This window comes from Humulus lupulus, chromosome 2 (genome assembly GCF_963169125.1).
Source record: "Humulus lupulus chromosome 2, drHumLupu1.1, whole genome shotgun sequence".
NCBI lineage: Eukaryota > Viridiplantae > Streptophyta > Magnoliopsida > Rosales > Cannabaceae > Humulus > Humulus lupulus.
In genome coordinates this window covers 227,531,623-227,547,139 of record NC_084794.1, presented here as the reverse complement: position 1 = coordinate 227,547,139, position 15,517 = coordinate 227,531,623, and the positions used below count along the sequence as shown (strand labels likewise).

The 15,517-nt window shown below is 34.1% G+C and overlaps 1 long non-coding RNA gene across 1 annotated transcript; it reads left to right on the top strand.

Annotated features, from left to right (window-relative positions):
• Positions 1 to 4,934: 4,934 nt before the first annotated feature.
• LOC133819022 (uncharacterized) lies at positions 4,935 to 5,863 on the top strand. The gene is made up of 2 exons (XR_009886231.1): positions 4,935 to 5,328; positions 5,479 to 5,863. It is a non-coding gene; the product is annotated as an uncharacterized LOC133819022 (long non-coding RNA).
• The last annotated feature ends 9,654 nt before the right edge of the window (positions 5,864 to 15,517 follow it).

Here is a 15,517-nt window from a genome sequence, read left to right as displayed (position 1 = left end):
GTGGTTTGACTGTTAATGAAGCCTAGTCTACAAGCCATTGTATTACATAAGAACTTGTTGGAAAAAACAAGCTCTTTTTAGGGTTACAAATGGGAAGAATATAGTCTTGCTCCAATAAATTATGTGTTTACAAGTGACCATCTCTTGCCATATTTATTGGTGGCAAGGGAGGATTAACAAAAAGTAACTTCCATGGTGATTTCTAATCCCTGATTTGGTGGAGATGATGGGAGCTAATCAAATTTCTTGCCACATGCGTCCCCGGTAACAGTCGTGAGCCTGATATGCTAATTCTGTTAGACTCTCCCATGCAACACGTCTGTCTTATTTTTGGGTGTGTCATGGTCGAAATTTGTATAGGAAACTAGACATTCAATAGAACATAACCAATCACAAACAACCAACATATAAGCATCCAACCTCATGCACTGGCTGCTAATAAGCACACCTCCAATCTCATTACACAATAGCTATAAAACACACATTCATCCATGCACAATATACAATTAATCATCCATATATTCATTTACATGCACGGAAATGCTAATAAACATGCCCCAATATTCTCTCACAACAGTCAAGGGCCAGGCCCTATCAGTATCTCATGCTTCCTAATAATCCAATAAATAACTGCATTCATAGCTCATTTCAGGCACATAAACACATATACACATTACCGAACCCTGATTTGAGCTTGTCTCTAGCAACGAATGTACATGTCCAGCCTATCTTCAAGAACCCTTAAACCTAGGATGCTCTGATACCAAGTTGTAACGCCCTGGATAGCCAAGACCGCTACACTGTGTACTTATAAAGGTGCAAGACTTACTAATCAAGTCATTAATTTAAAAATGTGTCACTAAACATGTATGAGCTAGGGTTAAAAAGGTTTTGGTCTCAAAAGTTTCAATTTACATAATTAAACAGTTATATACACGGGATCCCAAAAGAAACAGCGTTAAAAGTTGGTTTACAGACTTCTGAAGATACATAATCGACTGTTAGCCATACTAAGGAAAAATAGACAATCTTTGGGTCTCGTGTCCCTACCTAAACCTCAACCGTGGCGGCTGAGCAGCTGGCCATGTACATTTCGCTTGCAGAGCTCTCCAATCAAGGCTGATCAAGCTTTCTCTTGTCTTTACCTGCACCACGTAGCACCCGTGAGCCAAGGCCCAACAAGAAAACATGTGCAACACAAACAGTTATAACAGATAGTAAATTCACTAAGCACGAACTCTCATCAAATAATCCACATTAATCATTCAGCATATAATCAGAATCATGGATGCAATGAAACACTTATAACATTCATGTCACATAATAATCATGGTCGACAACTTAGGCCACACCTTCTGTTTATTCCACTGACTCCGGCCTGCTTAAACCGAGCTCAATGCATAATAAGCTGTCCTCGGCTACCAGTGGCCAAGCCGCCCCCTGTGCGCTAGTATAACCCTTGGCACCCTTAGGCCGTCAGTTCACTAATTAGCTTGCATGGCATAATACCATCTTTTCAAGCATATACAATAAGGAACCCTTAGTCCCATCACAGATATTCAACCAGGTGCAGTTTTCTTACCTTTGATCTTTGCGATTTCAGAATACGAGCAACGCTCCTCAAGCACGATCTGTTCCCGAGCCTAAGCTTTTATCACCTAGTCACAACCAAGGTATAGGGTTCCATTAATATTCAAATTATGGTTTCCGGTTACAAAACTAACTTCCGGGAATCCGAATTCCACCAAGCACGGTGGTGAAATCGATCCCGAGCATTCTAGACCACATTCCCATGCCTAAAATCCCCAAATGTTCAAGTATGCACCCAAGGGCTGCGACCCTAGAAGCTTAGCCATGGCCCTGCCCTCAAAATAGAACCAAGGGCTTGCCTGGAAGGAGACACGCGCCACGGCCCTTGCATTGGGCGCCGCGGCGCTCACCCTTGGCCGAGCCTCCTTGGCTCATCTTCATCCTAGGGCCGCAACGCTCTAGAACAGAGCTGCGGCCCTTCCCTTTGAGCCCAAAAATTTCACCATTTCAATCCTTAAAACCTTACCCAAAATCACCCCAAAGCTTCCTAATTCAAAAACAAACATTCCCAACACTTTTAGGATGACTTTAGCAACATAATTCAACAAAAAAACTTAGCCTAAAACTTATAGAAATCCATGTTTCAATCTCTGAAACTCAAGAACCTCAAAACACACAACCATCCATGCAAAAACTCGAATTTACACCTCTAATCATGAGTTAGAGCTTACCTCTTCAGTTGAACTCCTTCTCTAAGCAAACTCCCAGCTAAGTTTCAAGTTTATCAGCTCAAATTCAACCTTAAACATTAACAACACAATCATCTCAGTACCCAGCTAAGAACTCAAAGCTTCTTACTTCAAAACACAGTTAATTCTTACCTTAGACTTGATTAAGTGTTCCCTGAGTAATCTCTGAGCTAAGCTTCAAAATCCCCCACTGAATTCCCAGCAATTCCTAGCTCAAAGTCCAGCGAAATTCCCAGTTTTCCCCCTTGTGATTTGCCTAGTTTCCTTAAGAGAGATTAGAGCTGTGAAGGAGAAAAAGGGTTGGTTTAATTTTCTATCTAATGTTTCTCTAAAGCTTTAGCTTAATCTTATCCCGTTAAGAAAAATCCCAAGGCTCGGGGTGCTGGAAACGTCCCCGATGGAAAAATGGTAAAATCCCCCAATGTTCCCGCCTAGACTTCCTAACCTCAAATATATATCCATATATTTATTTTCATAACCCGATAGTCTAAATAGCTACCCGATACCTAAAATACCCCTGACTTATCCAAAGTCAACTGCTAAGCCCCGTTGTGACTTTTCTCCGCTATCTAGCCCTAGGATCGCCTCGAGTCGTGCTCTGCGAACCAATCCACATAATAATGTGGTTCTCACAACCATATATATATATATCACATTAATACCAATATAATCATAAAATCATTATTAATCATATAATTATGCATTTAAATCTATAAAATCATTCAAACCATATTAAACCCAATACTGCCCTCCTCACACACTAATCAAGGTCCTTAAGCCTCATAAGTGAATTTGGGGTCATTACAGGTCTACTTGTGTGAAGAGGTACATGGTGAATAATGCCCCCCGAGCATCTACAGGTGTCACGTGTCCATAACCTGGTGGCTTGGGACCAGCATGAGTGAGGAAAATTACGCACAACAAATAGAGATGATTTAATTTATGAAGTTGTGATGTATAATTAATTATATTATGAAAATCTAAGAGGGTAATTTGTTCCTAAAAAAACTAAATGGGTAATTTTTGGTGAAAGAAAAGTTACATTATTTTTCCTTCCAATTAATAAAAGAGTGTTTTTACTTCCAACTTTGTTTCTCTTTTCACATCCTTTATAATTATACTCCTCATAAAATTTAAAATTGAAAATTTTATTATCAAACCCCTTGCTAATTATAATTTAGTACAACATTACCCTTTTATAAATAATTTTAAAAAAAAATATTTCTACACCCATACTTTATTAAAATAATAAAAAAATGTATACATTTCCATATTTGAAAAGAAAATCGATTATAAAGTTTAATTTTTATTCTCTTATACACAAAATAAGAGCAAATAATATTAAAATTAAGAAAAAACTTACCTCATAAAAAATTACTAAATTAAATGACAATGTATTTGACATTCACGTTTAGAGATGTAAATGTGGGCGGCCCGGCCCACATTTTTCGTGCCTCCGAATAATTCGGACTAGGCCGGGCCAGTATTTCAATTCGTGCCAGGCTAGGCCGGCCCATATTTGAAAGAGTAATCCCAGCACGACCCATGGGCCCGGCCCATGTCGTGCAGTGTCGGACCCAAGTCGGGCCGGCCCACTTTCCTTATTCGGGCTGGCCACTTTCCTTATTTGGGCCCACTTTTAGGCCAATTTTATTATTGCCAAAAAATGTGAGGATGGGGAATTGAACTCTCCACCTCCTCTTTAACAATCAATGGACTCACCACCAATTCAAATACATTTCTTTGTTTAAATTATAGTTTTAGATATTTTTATATACTTGTTAACAATACTTTGCACAAAATTATATCAAAGATAATTATTAGAATTTGAATACCTAATAATAAATACTAAAAATTTTAACTCAAAAATCTTAAAATAAATTTAAATAATTATAAAAATATAAAATTGAGAAAAATAATAGACTTTTATTATAATTTTAATTTATGGATAATTGACAATAAAAATTTATTATCATTATTAATGTCAAAATATCGGGCTTTTTATCGTGTCGTGCTTTCGGGCTAGTTTGTTCATGCTTTCGTATCGTGCCTTCGGGCTTGTTGTGCTGTGCCGTGCTCAGGCCCACGTCATACCGTGTCGTGTCGTGCCAATTTTCAATTCGTGTCGTGCCTTGCCCAAGCCCATATTTTTTCGTGCCATGTCGTGCTCGTGCGGGTTTCGTGCCGTGCTAGAAAGCCCGGTTCGTATTTACACCTCTATTCACGTTTGTAAAAAAAATTAAAATAGATACAAAAAATGTAATATTTATAATTTATTTTATATTTATTATATAGTTTATGTGTTAAAAATGAGTGTGAAGAAATACAATTTAACTCTTAAATAACTACTAAGAATATTTGTGTAAACTTATAACATAGATATAATTAGAAATGATTTATTAATTAAGATAAAGTGTCTTAAAAAAGTAGGTGCCAATAGAATCACGTGATTCATTATTTTAATCCTCAGTCTTTATTTGACTTAACACAAATAGGAAAACATCACAACGCTAACAACCAGGCATAATGGGAATAAAGCGAGCATAATGTGAAATGAGGAAACTTATGCTATAAAAAGTGAACATAGGCCTTATGCGTTGTCCCATTGTGCAGAAAAGTCTTCTCCCTGGCGGTAAGGATCATGTGGATGTTGCGAAATGGCCGGAGACCACGAAAAGAGGAGGAAATGTGAGAATATTAGAGACCTTAACATGCAAACAAATTTGAGCAACAGATCACCTACAACTAGGCAATCAATTTCATCCAACGGTCATGAAACAAAGTACGTGTTTAGAAAAAATCTTAAGCGACACCTCGATTGACAAAAAAAAAATGTATTAATGGGGAATCACCATGTTTCAGTGCATTTAATGCCCATCAAAATGGATATTACAGAAGTCTCCACCCTGCCAAGCACGAGTGAAGATTTGGGGGAAAATGTTGATCATATTTTTTAAGTATGTGCGATCAACCCTGAAACATGTGACCTCCTTGGGCTGCAAGGAGGTGAGTAGTGAGAACTATCAATTGTCTTGAAGATCAATGATAGGTGAGTTTTATGCTTGTTTTAATATGTTATTTTAGGTTATGTTTTATCATATTAGGGTTGTTTTGTGCAGTTTTATGCTTTTATTTGTGTTGTTTTACGATTAGAAGGATTCAGAATGAATTGGAACTGAAACATGATTATAAAATCTAGAAAAAGACAAAATGATGAAAATAGGCATTTTGAGGGAAGCACCGTGATCACGCCGGGTAAGTAGCGCGACCGCTCTCACACTTGGCCACTGTAAAAGTGAGCAGCATGGTCGTGCCAGTTGTCCATAAATGTGATTTTTTGCGATTAAGAAATGGAAATTTTGGAGTTTCACGATATTAACCTAATTAACATCGTTTAAACATCATTAGATGCAAATTATGTCAAGTTTTCATAGCCCTAAACCCAAAGAAACTTTGGAGGCCATTGTGGAGAGTTTCATTGGATCTACAGCTAGTATTTGTTTCTTCTCCTTTTTATTTTTATGCACTCTTTAATTACTTTTATGGATGTGTTTGCTATGAACATGAACTAATTTTATTTTCTAGGGTATTAATGTAGTCTTTTGATACTTTATTATTAAATGCAAGTTTTATGATTTCTTCTTCATAATTGTGATCTATTCAAATTGTTTTCAATGCTTGTAATTGATTGGTCATCTATTGCATGATTCATGTGTTTTTAATTTAAAATTTGAGAAGAAATTAATTGTGTTAAAATTGTTTAGACGTAAATTTTGATATTAGATGAGTGTAACTATATGATTTGTGTAGTTTTTAGGTTTTGTTCTTAATGCATGTGGTATATTGAAACTTAACAAAAAGTTGTAGAAAGTTTGCATATAGGTTGAGATTTATATATCCTAGTAAGAATATATTACATTTGTAAATCTGCTATCACAAGGAGAGGAAGAAGAGTAAAAATTGTATTGATAACATGATAGACTGGCTAAATGATGAAATTAAAGACCCTAGATTTTTTATCCATTGGATTAATTGTTATTTTGCTTTCTTTTATTTTTCCATTGTTAATTTTAGTTATTTTTGTTCTTGTTTTATTCATTTTTGAAATCCAAGTTATTAGCCAAAGAGAAAGAGAAGTTAATTGTTGGTAAATAATAATCAATATATGTGGGACGATACTCATATTTATCAATATATTACTTGTTAATGATTATGTGTTAAAATTTCACAACAATCGCAAAGTGCATGACCTCGGAAGACCATCTAAAGGTCCTAAGTGCTCGACATATAAGAAATACCAAAAGTCGGCATCCGAGCCATGGGTTCCCTCATCGGGAATCAAGCACACCCTGTGAGGAGTTGCTCACGAGAGGTAGGGACCACTCTAACACGCATACCCACCTACCGCTGACATGAGTTGTGGTTACTTGGGAAGGTTGTTGTCCCCTCCATACAACCGAAAAAAAGGATGTCAGAAGATCAAAATCGCCCTCCCAAATCAATGGTGCCCCGCCTAACACTGACACCACTACCATAATCACAATTCTATACATTTGGGCCTAGAAGTCTCCAAGAAGTTAGTCGCAGAGAATGCCTTATTTGGTGTGCAAATTTGGACCTCCTCGCAAACCACTTTAAATGTACTTTACACCTTTTTATGGTAATTTGGGATTAACATAACAATTTTATTTCTTAGGATTTAAACCATGATAAGAGGGTATAAATCTCCTACAACTGCCTATAAATAGCTATAGGGACTCATTGTAAAGATAAGCCAACTTGTACATGCCAAAACTCTGCCAAATTTTAAACCCTTAGGGTGTGTTTGATGCATTGTATTATGTCATATTTTATTGTGTTGTATTTTACTGTATTATAATAAATTGTGTTTTATAGTATATTTTTATACAGTACTATGTTTTGTATTAACTTGTATTTAAATATAAATATATAATATTTTAATAAAAGTCAATACTAAACATAGTACTATATACAAATATGTTATATAATACAAACTAATATAATAGTGTACAATACAATACGATATAATATGGGGTACAAAACACACATCTATAGAACTTGAACCCGTGCATGTTATTCATCAATACAACCAATTCGTGGACTAGGCTTAATTGATAAGTTGAACCACATGAAAATTGTTTGCCATTTGTATTTCTCTAGTTCTTGTTCGTTTATCACGTCAACACATAGTATCTTTTAATTTGAACTAAGCCTTAATGAAAATGTTACAAGGTTTCACCAAAATACTTGGTTGCTTGAAGCATTGAACCAACTATTCCCTTTGACAAAACAAGTAACACCTCACACAATTCTACTTGATTCTCAATTTTTTCTCTTACATGCTTAACAATGTTATGGCCATTGAACTCTAAATTAGGTTTTCCTAATTTTGAGTTGGTTGGCCATCAATGATGAATTTTATTCTAGGAGTTTCAATCTCACCCCTTTTATAGTAGAACTCACCAAGTCCTTTGTAAGGGGATCCTCTAAATTCTTACTAGATCTCACATATGATATGGAGATGATTCCTTCATGAATCAATTGTCTCACATAGTCTTGTCTAAGGCTTATATGTCTAGACTTCTCTTTATATTGACTATTGTAAGATCTAGCTAATGTTGCTTGCCTATCAAAATGGATTGAGATAGATGTCACTTTCTTAGTTATGATAGGGATATGTCCAAAATAAGATTCTTTAACTATTCAGCCTCTTTGTTAGTAGCTGCTAGAGCTATGAACTTGGCTTTCATGGTTAAGTGTGAAATATAAGTTTGTTCTTTTGAGCCCCAAGAAATTGCACCACCTCTTACTTTCAGCACCCAAATGATTGTGAAGAAATTATCTCCTACACTTGATATCTAATTTGCATTAGAATACCCTTCAAGTACCCTAGGAAACTTTGAATAGTGAAGACTAAGGTTCTTGGTCCCTTTAGGGTATCCTAGAACTCTCCCGATAGCCTTCCAATGTTGGATACTTGGATTGCTAGTAAACCTATTTAGTTTACTAATTGCAAATGCTATATCTACTCTTGTACAATGTGCGACTTGCATTAAGCTTCCTATTGCACTTGTATATTCTAATTCAGCTACCATTCTTCCTTCATTATTTTCAAGTTTTACATTTGCATCGAATGGTGTATTTACTTTCTTGATTTTAAGATGACTAAATTTTTCAAGCATCTTGTCCATAGTGTGAATGACTTACGATATAGCATCGACTATTTCTTTTAACTTTGATACCTAAGATGGTATCGACCTTTCCAAGATCTTTCATTAAAAAGTGGAAATAAGAAACCTCTTTGTATCTAAGATGCCTTTCATTTCATTACTTAAAATCAACATACACGCATACTAAGGTTTTAATCTTATCACAAGTTTTAGAATACACATACTAAGGTTCTTGGTATATCTTAGGATCATCCTCAACTTGAAGAACCAAAGGCATTTTCCTAATGACTTCTTCAAGGTTTCCTTCTACTAGGTAGAAATAGTCCACTTAAGAACAAATCTCACTTGATTATTCTTTAAGTTGTTGGATTTCTCTAGGCAATTTTGGTTGCTCAACAATCTTTGAAAATATCTCTTTTGGAGATTCCTCTATCATAATGGGTTCTGAGAATTATTATCTCCATGTAGAAAATTCTCAAAGAATTCCACTTCTATTGATTCAATGATTCATTAGACTATAAGTCTTATAATCTGTAGGCCTTGCTATTGGAAGCATAGACAATAAAAACACATTTAATGGCACTTGGACCCAACTTAATCCTTTTAGGACCTTGGCTCTTCCAATAAGCAAGGCACCCTCACACTTTAAAATAACTGACATTAAGTTTTCTTCATTCCCATATCTCATATGGAGAGATATTGTTCTTCTTCATAGGAATTCGATTAAGTATATGACGTGTCGCAAGTGGTGCTTCACCCCACAAATTATAATTCAACTTAGAATGTAATAGCATAGAATTTATCATTTCTATATAAAAAAATTACTCTTTCTTTCACTATCCCATTTTGTTGTGGACTGTGTGGAGTTGTACATTCATGTATAATACCATGTTCTTCACAAAATACATTAAAATTATTCACCACCCTTAGAGGACTTTAATCTTCTTATCTAATTGATTTTCTATTTTGGCTTTGTATATCTTGTTGGAAATTTATGGCTCACAAACTTTAAATCAACAATGATTAAAGGTAATTATCTCATACAAACCTTGAAGACTAATCAAGAGTCACATGAAGAGTATGCAGGAAAATCTTGAAAATTCAAAGATTAAATCATGTTGACTCTGTTTTTCGTCAACATAAGAAAAAAGAGCAATTGAACAAAAATATACCAAAAGAAGTAAATAAAAAGAATGTAGACAGGCTCTTTTACGTGGTTCAGCAGTTAAAATCTGCCTAGTCCACAAGTCTATATTATTGACTCTTTTGGAATTCTCTGGAGCTTTCAAGAAGCAATTGCCCATAGTTTTCTCTCTAAATCTCAATGTTTCTATCCTCTACAAAAGAATAATCCCACTCTATTTATAGAGGAGTTTTCTGAATTGCTTCCCACATATTTCAGGAAGATATTCTATAAATCAAATAATATAATGCCATTAAATGCATTAGTTACTACGTACACGGTAATATCCCATAAAATGTGGGATTTAATAACGAATTACATCAAATCCCTTAAACAAAGGGAATTTATAACAATAAATACATTCACACACAGCTGAAGAGCTTAAACACTAGGTCCATGTGCCTTCAAGACCGCTTGCCTATTACGAGCTCGTCATCTTATTTCGCCTATGCTCCTAACAAGTAACTGTTGTCGAAGCTGTCCTCTTCAAGCTTACAGCTCTCGAGCTCGAACCATCTTGTCTAAGGGCAAGAGATGAATCGAGAAGTTTATACAAGTGTTGAACCCTTGCTATTGTGAGTTGCGAGCCTAACTTATAAGCTCGGAGCACCTTCGAGGCTACATAATCCTCGAGCTCACGAGGTCTATCACTCTCAGCGAACCTATCTCTGACTTATGGATCACATGATGACCGTGCCTATTTCGAGCTTACGCCTTACGATTCTGAATTTTGAGATCAATATTCCCATTCTTGAAATCTGGGTGTAACAAATCATAATCTAGTAAATGACATAAATAGAGAGTGAAATTACACCACATAGATAAATGGAATCAGCACAAAAAATATAATAGAATTATCAAAGAGAAATGATAAAAAAATAATGGGAAACTAAAAAAAAAATCAAAACATCATATGTAAGAGAAACAGTTATAAAGAACCCGAGGCTTATACACGAGAAGTATCGCTGTCCAAAATCTCTATTCTAAGCATTCTCAAAGTTGTTTAAAGCTTCAACAAGATGGAATGGAAAGTGGGATTAAAGAATTTTTTGGAACTCACACAAGTCAATCAATTATTGGTGAATTTCTATGACAAAATGAGTGTTCTTAGGGAGCTAGAGAGAGAGGTTGGAGCTAGAGAGAGAGGTTAGAGAAAGAATTGGAAAGTGGGAATAAAGAATTTTTTGGAACTCACACAAGTCAATCAATTATTGGTGAATTTCTAGGAGAAAACGAGTGTTCTTAGGGAGCTAGAGAGAGAGATTACAGAAAGAATTGAAAAATGTGATCATAGTCTTCACCTTTGCGAAGTAGTGCATTTCAAAGGCTCATAACTTTTGACTCGGCAAGAACCACAAGACCAATAGTATATGAAATTGGTGCCAATTCAAAGATCTACAATGCTGCAATTGGGCTTACCTATTGCGATCATGTTTTAGGCCCAAAAAACATTGTTTGAAATGTTTTGGGGGGCCCATAAGATTTTGTGAACAATCAACCTCCTTTTTTTTCTCGTCTCTTCTAACAATTTGCTTATTGTTAGTAATCATAATTAAGTATAAAAATGAATTTTAAGCATATGAATAAATTTGGTACACACACAACTCGCCAAAAGATAGATCATAAATCCAAGTCAAAGCTCCAACAATCTTCCCTCAAATCCACGCTTTTAATTAGAATTGGCTTATAAAAAGAGAGAATATCAATTAACCTTTGGGAATAGGGCCACCAATTCAGTCACCCAATCAGGGTCAATCATGCTAATTATCAGTCAAAGATCCCTAATCTCTAATGGGCATTCAAAACACATCTCTTCTATAAATACATATTAATTTGTATTGTAAAGGGGTGGTGGAAGGAAGGAAAATGGCAGCAAAATTTGGATCTCCAAAAGAGAGCATTTGTACTTAGAAGAAATAAACTCCATTAGAGAATAATAATAACTATACTGTAAAGGCAGGCCATATTACTATAAAATCTTATGTGTCCTTTTTTCATGCATTATTTGCATTTTCCCAAACACACTTGTTTGCACCATTTCAATAGTTTCTCCCTCTTAACATTCATAGGTGAAATCTCACGCCGACAATCTTCATGATATATATCATTTTCATAAATGAAATAAAACTATGAGTAATAAAAATTTATTTCTATTAAATTAATAGTAATTGTTTTTATAGAATAATATGCTTTAAGACACGAATCCTAACATCATATTGAAGCTACTGAAGTGGTTGGTTTTGTTAGTGGTCTGGTCATACTTTCAAAGTTCAAAGCACCAACATCTTGAAGTTCGGAGGTAAGATTTCATTTTGGATTATTGATATGAAGAGATCCACATGCTCGCTATTCTAGTCTATGTCCTTGTGCTGCTTTGCTCTCAACTCTTTTAAATTCATGTCCAACTTATTGAGTGTTTCCTTGAATGAGTTTTTCTTGACCACAATTTTTTTTCCCTTATATGAGACTAACGTTCACTTTCTTGATTGAGGCATTGCTAGTTCTCATTAAGTAGATTGCAGAGATCTTAGTTCAGGTGCCTTCGAGTGCAACCATCTAGACAATTATTGATCAACCTACCAGGTGTCTTGCTTGAGTTTTCACTTTCAATCTCGAGTATTTCTCCCTACCAACTTTTTGTGATTGGTTCTTGAAGCAATCCACCTTCCTACCATCGTAGGGATTTTGCTAATTTTTTTTCTAGGATTAGTTGTCATAATCTTTTCAGAATAAGCAATGTAGGACTTTGTCTCCTTACACCCATGTTCCTTTGCTAAGGCAAGGTTCTCTACTCGCACTATGCCCATATCCTTATGAGAATGTCATTGGCCCATAGTACATTTAATCCTACCACACTCAGTGGCTCCTTCTGTAACCTCCCACTAACGTGAAAAATATAAAATACCAATGTAAAATATTTTCATTTAAGAAGTTCCTTAAAATCCATATAAAAAAAAAACAAGTGCATACTTAAAATATTACAATAATAGTTTAACAAAATAAATATCGAGAGTGAGCCTTAAGTTCATAAATTTATAACAATACATTTCAAAAGTCTCTGAGTTCCCATGGTCAAGCCGTTAGAATATTTATTTAGATTTGGTATATAAAATCAATTTGTTACAACTAGTTCATTTAATATATTAAAGTCAATATTTAATTTATTGACAAAATATTCTAATTAATGGTCAATATTGTTTGTTACCTGATTTTGTTGTTACCCGATTTTTCATATCCGAACTGATTGAGAAAATATCTCAATCTGTGGCAGAGACTCTGATGGTAGGTCTCACTCTATAAATATAGAGTACCGGTTCTCAATCTCGCTGCTCATTCTGACTTTCAGTAACTCCATCTAAAAGAGTTAGTAAGAGCTTGGAAGCTCGTGTACTCGTTCTAACTTCTATTTCTTTTCTTTTGTAGATCTAAAGCTACATCGAGGTTATCAATTGCAATGGCTGGAGGTATACAATATTCGATCCTCTTTTTGTATATGTTCATTCTATATATTAATTCCGCCTGCATGTATATAGGATTGTTCATATGCCTACATTTCATCTAAATCTAACACAAGCCACATGTACACTTCAGCAAAGCAGACTCCAGCTCACACTACTCCATCTTGTTTTGGCACTTACCTACAACATAAAACATCTAGGTAAGCATTAATGCTTAGTAAGATCAATCTTACATAAAACATACATAAGAAAAAATAACATTCAGAAGAAGCCAATAATTAAGGTCATTGGGGTAAAACCAGTAAATCAAACAGTCTAACCTGGTTGAGGGTTTCGATTAAATCAAACCCTAAGATAAAGCAAAGGGATCCTAAGCATCCTTGAATGCTAAAAAAATAACCCTAACTAACATTAACACAAAAATAGTACCAACTAATATAACAGTCATAAGAAATTCAACTATTAAAGTTGAGTGCAAAACGAACAACACTACTAAAAGGCATAAACATATATGTACATATATTCAATCATAAGAGCATCTCCAATGGAGTGCCAAATTGGTGATGCATTGCTAAAATATAGCTCACTTTACAAAAAACTTGCTCCAATCGTGTGGTAAAAGTTGTGCCAAATTTGGCACATGCTAAAAGTTTGGCCAAATTTGGCACATAATATAACATGATGCATATTTTTTTATCACCATAAATGCTATACTTTTTTATTTATTTTTATCCTATTTTTATTAGTTTGGTATTATTTTTATCTTTTTGCATTAAATGCTATACTTTTTACCTTATTGTTTTATTATTATTATCTTATCATTCTTGCTATGTTGTGATTTTAATTCTCCTTTATTATGGCGTAATAGACTTGCTGATATATGAAATAGTACTATTAAAAGAATTGTTAGATGTGGCATGTTGAATTGTGATGTTCGAAATGTTGATAAATATGAAATGTGCATAAGATCTAAAATGGTTAAGAAACCTTATCGTAGTGTTGAAGAAAGTACAAGCTAGCTAGAATCTACTCATAGTGATTTATGTGAATTGAACGACATGTTAATTAGAGGAGGAATTTTGTATTTCTTGATTTTTTTTTATGATTTTTCTAAGTTCACTTATGTATATCTACTTAAGAGTAAGGGTGAAACTTTTAATGCTTTTAAGATATACAAAGTCAAAATGGAAAACCAATTCGTTAAGAAAATTAAAATATTAACAAGTGATAGAGGCGGTGAATATTTTGTTGGGCATGGTTCTCTTAAAGCAATGAAAGTAGTTCGTTACTTATGAAATTTATAAAGGATAAATTGTTATATAATTAATGCTTATTATTAATGAATAATATTTAGGTAAATATTAGAAAAATCCTAATTCATTAATATAGCTATAATCTTGTATACGCGCGAGAGGATTAACATTATAGATAATGAATTAAATAGTTCACTGTTTATATTAAAGTTATGGAATATTTAATCAAACACTGCTAGTACAGTCCACTGGTATTATGAATACATGTGATCTTGATCTGGATAACTGATGTAGACAGACATCTCTCTGGAGGTTCTTTATATAATAATGATTATATTGTTGGGAAAACTTATACAGAATCTTGTTTACTTGCATGTAAAACATATATTAAACAAATTAATATAAGACAACTGAGAACATGTTTCTACAATTGAATTTAAACAAAGATAATGAGAAGAACACTTACATTATACGCAGCTGAATGTATTAGTCATTCCTTCAGTTTCTCTAACCCTTGAATCCTTTATGTCGCAGGGTATCACCAAGAAACTGAACCGATCTTCAAATTTCTTCATAGCCTTCCAAAGTATCCATAGAATCACCTAGACTAGAGTGAGAAATTCTCAACACATGGGATAGATACAAAGAGAAGAAGAAAAAAAGATAATATAGAGGCTTAGAAATGGACTTTTGCTGTAGAGAGAGTCTAAAATCCAAAAGTATCAAAACTAGATCTTCTGATCATGTATTTTCAACTCTCACTTAGCATTCCTTTTATAGGCTCAATTATGTCACTTATTTATTCAAAAAATAAATAAAATAATAGGTAATATTAGCCATTAGGTCAAAATTATCATGGGTTTTAGGCCCGTGAAATTTCCCATTTAATTATAAGCTCGTTGGACTTATAATCTAGGCCTGTGTTATTTTATATTGATTAATTAATTAAATAATTTATAAATCCTTTATCAAATTAATTATTTATAATTTGAACCTTGATTTAAGATTATTTATTAATTTAGATACCACTTTATCTTAATTAATAAATCTGCCATAAAATCTATTTTCTTCTTTAAATTGCATAACTCTGTGAAACTATCCAAAATTGATCTCGTCAACTTTGATAATTCTAATTGATAATTAAATCAATTAA